This window comes from Panthera tigris, chromosome C2 (genome assembly GCF_018350195.1).
Source record: "Panthera tigris isolate Pti1 chromosome C2, P.tigris_Pti1_mat1.1, whole genome shotgun sequence".
Taxonomy (NCBI): domain Eukaryota; kingdom Metazoa; phylum Chordata; class Mammalia; order Carnivora; family Felidae; genus Panthera; species Panthera tigris.
In genome coordinates, this window is record NC_056668.1 from 63,508,491 (window position 1) to 63,515,984 (window position 7,494).

Below are 7,494 nucleotides of genomic sequence, written 5' to 3' on the forward strand. Positions count from 1 at the left end.
AGGGGTAGCACTTAAAGGGAGCATGAAAATAACTGGCAGTTAGGGGATGCTCAAGGCTAGAAAATCCTAAGCTCCTCAAGTGCTTCCACAGTCACATCTAAACTTCCTAGTTGGTGCTGTGAAAAGTTTATTCCAATGAGTTTCAAAATGTACTGTTCATCAGAACCATCTGGTGGGCTTATTAAAACACAGATTGGTGGGCCCAACTACAAGAGTTTCTGACTTGTTAAGTCTAGAGTGGCCTGATAAGGTGCATTTCTAAGGAGTTCTCAGGCGATGTCCATGGTTCTGGTTCAAATATTAAAGTTTGCAAATTACTACTTTATTCAGTTATGTACGGATTTCCAGGATAATTGCATCCTGGGTTCTATAATTAAACCCTATCTCTACATTTAAAGAAGTAATACCCCTAAAACCTGGGATTGAAAGTCAAACGTAATGAGTTAACTTCTCTCTGCTTGAGATCAAACATTCATATTTATAAAACTATTTCAATTCACTGGTATGGATACCATCCACTGGATATGGTCTACTCTACAGCTATGAACTTCTGTTGAAGAATATTTAATTCCACTGACAAATTTAAAAAGTATGGGATATAGCCTCATTCTTTATGATGTCAGTTTCTTTTATATGTTAAAGAAATATTATGACCAGTGTGTAGAAAGAACAGATTATAGATTTGACATCATTTGCTATTTAATTTTAACAGTTTCACAAAGCCTATCTTCCATGATTATTTCATCCAAAAATTCATTCATTAAACATAAACTTATAAAATGCCTACTATGTACATGATACTGTCAGGCCCTTTGAGAGATATTTTTTTTAAAAAAGAGGAAGTAGTAGTACAAATCTCTAACAGAGAAAAATCTCTCTCTCTCTCTCTCTCTCCCTCCCTCCCTCACACACACACACACACACACACACACGCACAAACACACACCAGCTTATAATGAGGAGAAAGATAAAACTATACAAGACAACTTGAAATCATAAAATAGAGGTATAATTAGAAGTGTTGTAGGGTAGTTTACCCTTTTTAGGAAAGCTTTGACTTTTTCATTTCACACAATAGTAAAACGGTCTATGTATCACCAATTGATTAGATACGTAACTCGTGAATTCTCTCTTTTCCTCTTGAGTGTTATCTCTTCAGCCTTCCTTTCTAATAAAATGAACCTAATTCCTTTGGCAGTGCACTCAACCAATGAATAATTAGATTTAGGTGGCAGACACTTTGCTAGGCAATAAGGACCAAAAATTGATCACATCATATGGCATCTCCTTAAAGTTACTTACAGTCTACTGGGAAAAATGGACAAAGACATTCAAACTATGGGGGGGGGGGGGAGAAGTACTAACACCACAGAAGGGCCTTTAAGTCAGACATGGAAAGGTTGTCTGGATGCCCTAATGTCTGAGAAAAATCTTGAATTAAAAGTACAAGCGACCAGAGATCATAGTTAGAGTTTTCTAGAAGATGGAACAACATACCGAATGGCCTCAAATCATGGTAGAATATATTATGTTTATTAAAAAAATTTAAACTGTTCAGGAATGATTGGAGAAAAAAGGGGTATGAAAAAATAATGAAAATAATTAGCCCACCAGGAAGTCAGGCCCCAAAAGAGGGACTTTTCAAGTGATCCTTAGGTTTCATACTAAGGCAACTGGAATGCACTGAAGTATTTTAAGAAAAGAATGGCAGGATTACTTTTGTCTCAGCAGAAACAATCTGCCATTTCCTAAATTGGAACCATCATTTTAATTCTCTGAATATATCATACCTTCTTTGGGTGCCTACATGAAGCAAGCAAACTAAAAGCGATGAGAATAATTGAAAACTTAAACTAGTTATCCACATATGTTTTTACACAGTCAAATGTACAGATGTTCAATGGCCAGTCTTCAACTAATTGTTTTTTTTTTCCATTTCTCTTGAGGTGTTTTTGAAGCATAGCCTCCAATAAAGAATCCCAGGACAGGATACATTAGTCCAGCCAAGGCCTGGGTCATGTTGATTATTTCAAAAGGACAGTTCTCATTCATTTCTCACAATCACACATTTACTTTGTAGCAGTCCAAAGGGGGGATATAAGCTGACTGGTGATCTCCTCATTATCCATTATAGCCCCTTATGGAATTTTCTACCCAAACTTCACAAAACTCTTACAGTCTGATACTTGATTTCCTCTGCAGGCCTATGTTCTTTGTTCTTTCGGCACATTATTCTACTAGTTTCTGACCGCTACAGTATCTATCATTTGAGATTTTCACCCTTTGCTTCAGGATATAGCTCCTCCATGCCTTACTGTTCTGTTTCTTATATTCTCTTCATTTTCCAGCTGTTTTGCATCCTTCATTTTCTGTCTCTTATTTTTGCCAAATAAAATTCAATAAATAGATTTTCTTAATGTTTTGGGCTTTCTAATAAAAACGTGATAAAGGTATTTTGAGTACAAACCTTAAAAGTAAAGGAAAAAAGGAACCAAAATTGTCTGAACTTTAATGCCTTTTCCCTTTTTTGAAGAAAATTTAAAAATGAATACCTGGAATGTTCTATAATATCTTTGAAAGAGGCAATTTAATAAAAAATCAGAGTGCTTCTAGTTAATTTAATTCCCTCCAGACCCACATTCCTTCCAAATTGCACACTTCAAAACTACAGAGCCAAAGAACTTTAGATGCCCTCTGAGAATGCCTGAAGAGAAGGAGGGAAAGGTCCATGAGAGAAAATGAAAGTAAAAGCTAATTTATGGAGAGAAAAGGGAAAATGGTGAAAAGTTTCAATTAATCTGCAACTGATTTAACACTTAAGAACTTTTAATAAAAAAAGCAATATTAGCATTCAATTATTTGTTTAGAAGCTATTGAAGGGAGCATATTGTATAGCTTACCAACCCTTTAGCCCACATGAAGGATGGATTGAAACTTGATACAAAGTTATTAGCTTGAAAAAATAAAGTATGATATACCATAGTGATACTCTAATTCCAAGTTTAAAGATGTAGAAGGAGAGGCACCTGAAAGTCTCAGTTGGTTAAATCTCCAGCTCTTGATTTTGGCTCAGGTCATGATCTGAGGGTTCATGGGTTCAAGCACCAAGTTGATGAACACTTGGGATTCTCTCTCTCCCTTTATCTCTGCCCCTTCCCCTCTACTCAAAACAAACAAACAAACAAACAAACAAACAAACATTTTAAAAACAGACATATGGGGGTTCCTGGGTGGCTCAGTCAGTTGAGCATCTGACTCAGGTCATGATATCCTGGTTTGTGAGTTCAAGCCCCGCATTGGGCTCTGTGCTGACAACAACAGAACCTGGAGCCTGTCTTGGATTCTGTGTTTCCTTCTCTATCTGCCTTACCCTGCTCATGCGCTCTTGCTCTCGCTCTCGCTCTCTCTCTCTCAAAAACATTAAAATTTTTTTCTAAAAAAAAAAAAGATGTAGGAATAAAAATACGTAAGAGAGAAACAATTATGGATTGTAAGCTGAACAAAATTTTAGGTACTTGCATTGCCCAAAGTCATTGACAACTGGGTTTTGAAATGACTGAAGGGTCTAGAGTGACCCACTGCTTACCTCCAAAACAGGAGACCTTCCAGATCTTTGATGCTAAACAAAAGGGCATTTTCCATTCTGTACAGACACTGTAGTATTTAAACAAGTCTAACCTGGGTGTGGTTTCACAAAAACAACCAGAGTAATTAGAGAAATTACTTGTCAAAGTTATATTCTGTAAAACTGCCAGAGTAACTGTCATAGCAAACGATGAAGTGGATCCCTGTTAGGATGACATTATCCCTTATAAGTAAATGGGACATTATTCTAACAATAGTTGCTGTTGTCAGTTTTGGTTTTGATTGGGAAATCTTGTTCTGTGTATGTGAATGTGAAGGTGTTAAAGCCTTCTCTGCCTCCCTCTGATATCTTGTTTTTCACATATACTCAAGACTGAGCAAGGAGGAAAGAGGATAAATCTATCTCTGCAAATTTGTGTTAGTGTTGAGGGAAAGAATATGTATGTGTGTGTGCACCCACAAACACATTCACACACATAAACACATTCTCTGCCTGCTACAGTCTGCAGCTCCCCACTGCACTCATGACCTACCAGATGTAGGTACTGTGCAGTTCTGTGTACCTCAGAAAATCCATTTTCTGGCTTTGCTCTAGCTCCATCTCGTATCTCCATTTTTAAGACATCACTGTGGCTTTAAAATTTTGTGGAACACTTTTTCCTCTCCTGCTATATTAGGTTCACTGTTCTTCTATCCATCTTTGCTCTTAGTAGCAGTCTCCAGCCATATAAAGAGCCAGGCTTTGTTTTAAATGCTTTTCATATGCAATATTATTTACCATAATTAAGTGATACAGATAGTATTTCCACTTTTCAGATGAGGAAGCAGAAGCTGAGGTATATAAAGTTGCTGCCCAAGTCCCATAACTAGATAGTAGTTAAGCCAGGACTTGAATTTAGGTCCCTGCCTCTAGAATCCCCATTTTCAACACCGTGCTAATAAACTTCCACTTTGCCTCAAGGGACAGAGAGGCTGCTAGCATCAGCACCATGGCATCTTAGTGTTAATCCCTCTTATCACTGTTCAGAATTAAACTAAACCCAAACCCACATTCCCCTGTTGTTGACATGAAACAGCCACTATCTTTTTTTTTTTTTTTCTTTTCTGGCCTATCAATGGATATTTTATACTATCAAGTATTCACCATGCAAATTAGTAGAGAAGCAGAAGTCATGCTATTAGACCCTAGGGTTATCGTTCTGGAAAAAAAATGAGAAAAATATGCAAAGGAACATGAAATGCATTCTTTCTTCATATGCCTTTATGTAAGGACTTGGATGAATTTTAGACACGTATATTAAGATTTTAGGATTGAACACTTAGCTCAAGTTCTATTAAAACTTAAACCAAAAGGCTTCAACTTCACAAGATGAGGGCTAAAGAAAGTTAAAAGGACGTTTTGCTGAAGGCTGGTAGAAAGAACAATTCTAACTACAGCTGCTGGTGGTTCTTTTCAGGCTGACCTTCTTTTACCTCCTAGGGCATACATTAGCATGTCCAGAAAGTTGCATTAGCTCGGGTGCTCCCATCCCCATACAATAGCTGAAAAATTTTCAAACTGTAGAATGCTTATCAAAAGGTGCACAGAGCTACCCCTGCTGCTATCAATTAAAATGTAATCAATGCAAACTACAAGGACAGCTTCTCCCCAAACTGAAAACGACATACTAAAGTCCTGTCTTCCAAATATCTCCATCACTCCTGATGACACTGACATCGTCCTCTTTCTTTGGGGTTTTCCACTTCATCCTTTTCCCATTTAATGCCAATCCATGACAGTCTCTAAGTTTCACCTCTCCCAACCTATTGCACACATCACAATGTGCTCCAATGGATAGGCCATGAGCTTTGGAGTCTGGTTCAAATGCCAGCCTCAGGTGGGCATTAAACCTCTCAGATTTTCAGTTTCCCAGTTATAAAATGGGCATCACAATAAAATCTCTGCAGGTTATCTTGAAGATTATAAATTCAATAATACATGAAATATATTGATTGCTTTATCTGGTGTGTCATAAGCTCTTAAATGGTAGCAAGCATTATTATCATAAGTGAAGTCCACCCGAGAGGAAATATTCAATTAATTCCAATCTTGCCATTATTAGAATGACTGGAAACACCTTCCATACAAAAGGTCTAGGCATGTACAATTCACTTTGGGTTCTTCTGTCTCTAATACTGGCTATCCTCTAGCCAAGTAATTTATTCTGTATACCACTACATATCATTTTAATCCAAGACTTACTACTTACGAACCCTGAGTGACTCAAGAACATCTGAGAACTTCCTCTGGCCTTTCAAATTAAATGTAAATTTCTGTTCTTCCTTAAATACTTATACCAAACCATTTTGTAATCTTTCCTGGACAATATATTGTAGGAAAGCCACGTTAACCCCACCATCCTGGGCATACTTTACCTATTGCACCTACAAGTTTGGGAGTTTTTCATTCTGCTTCACCCCACCCAGGAAAAAAAAAAAAAAAGAACTCTGTTGTTTTACTGTCAGCTCATTTTTCTCCCCTTTCACAAGACCATGTTTCCTTTCCATGAAGGCTTCCAAACGAACACCATTCAATGCTGAGTTCTTCAATCTACATGCATTCAAAGTATTTGCTTTCAGTTTGCATTTTACTGGCATGTTGTACATTGCTTTGCTTGGGAAAATTTATTCAATATTTGCTTGTCCTTTATGCTAATAAGTTCTCTGAAGCAGGTAACAGAAATTTTATATGCCATCTTCCCCAAAGTTAGTAAAGGTACCAGGATACCAGAATGAATATTCATAGACTATATTATTTAATAGCGTGACCAATATCAGAGCAAGAAAGTGCATGTGTGACTGTGTTTTCTTTCATCTAGGCATCAGGCTATTCCTGTTTCCACCCCCTACTGGACAAGTCTGGAATTGAAGGGATTCTGATACCCTCTCTACTGCTCTTGCATAAATAAACCCTGGCACGGACTGCTTAGAACAGACAACTCATTCACTGGTGTTCAGAACCAACATCATAGTAGAATTCCACTTTTTTCCCCTCTTTCATTCCTTTCTTTCTAAAAATGTTGCTATGGAAACTGCACTGTGTTTTCATTCTCTGTTTTCGTCACGCTTTTGCTCAAAGGCCAGGGAGAGAGAAAGACATTGATCAGAAATGCAATGAGACAGACTCTGGGGATGGCCATGGGGTAGTATGTATTCTCAGGACACTGGATCACAACTACTCTTTCAGCAAAGACAGGTCGATTTGACCATCCTTTAGGGGGATTTAATTAAAAACCAGTCTAGGCCAGCCTTTATGCAGTGTGGTGACAACATGGATCACCAGCATCCAATAGTGGCATGTCAAAGAAGGTAGGAATTACTCAGAAATAGCCCCACACATATTAAAGGTTTCTGTTGTTTGCTGCTGTCGAGCAAGAAATTCATTTGGTGCTCATCCTTTTAGCCAGGGAGATTTACTGACCATGGGTTGAATTCACTTTTCATGTTATGAGGTCAATGGGGGCCAGGAACGTTGCCCCCCCCCCCAACCCCGTCTGTAGTTTTCTCTGTGGCAGAGATTTACAGTGTCATCAATAGATTAAAGAAAGCACCAGAACTGAGGAAATTATAAACTGTACTTTCAAGGTACTCTCACTCTAGTTGCAGCAATGACAGTTGCTAATATTTCTGCTGTGAGATCCTTTTTCCACAGGATTTCACAGCTTTAGAGACACCATTTTATTTTTCTACATATTTTCATTTTCTCATATATTAGGGAAAGTAAAAGAGCTGTTGGTGCCTCAAGGTAAGCTACAAAGCTCCCTGTGAACACGTGACACAAGTCAGCAGTGGGTTTCTAGTTCCCAAATTGGAAAGTCCTCCTGTCCATTTGCCAGGCAATGTTTCCCAGGAGTGAACTGTGAGAGTTTT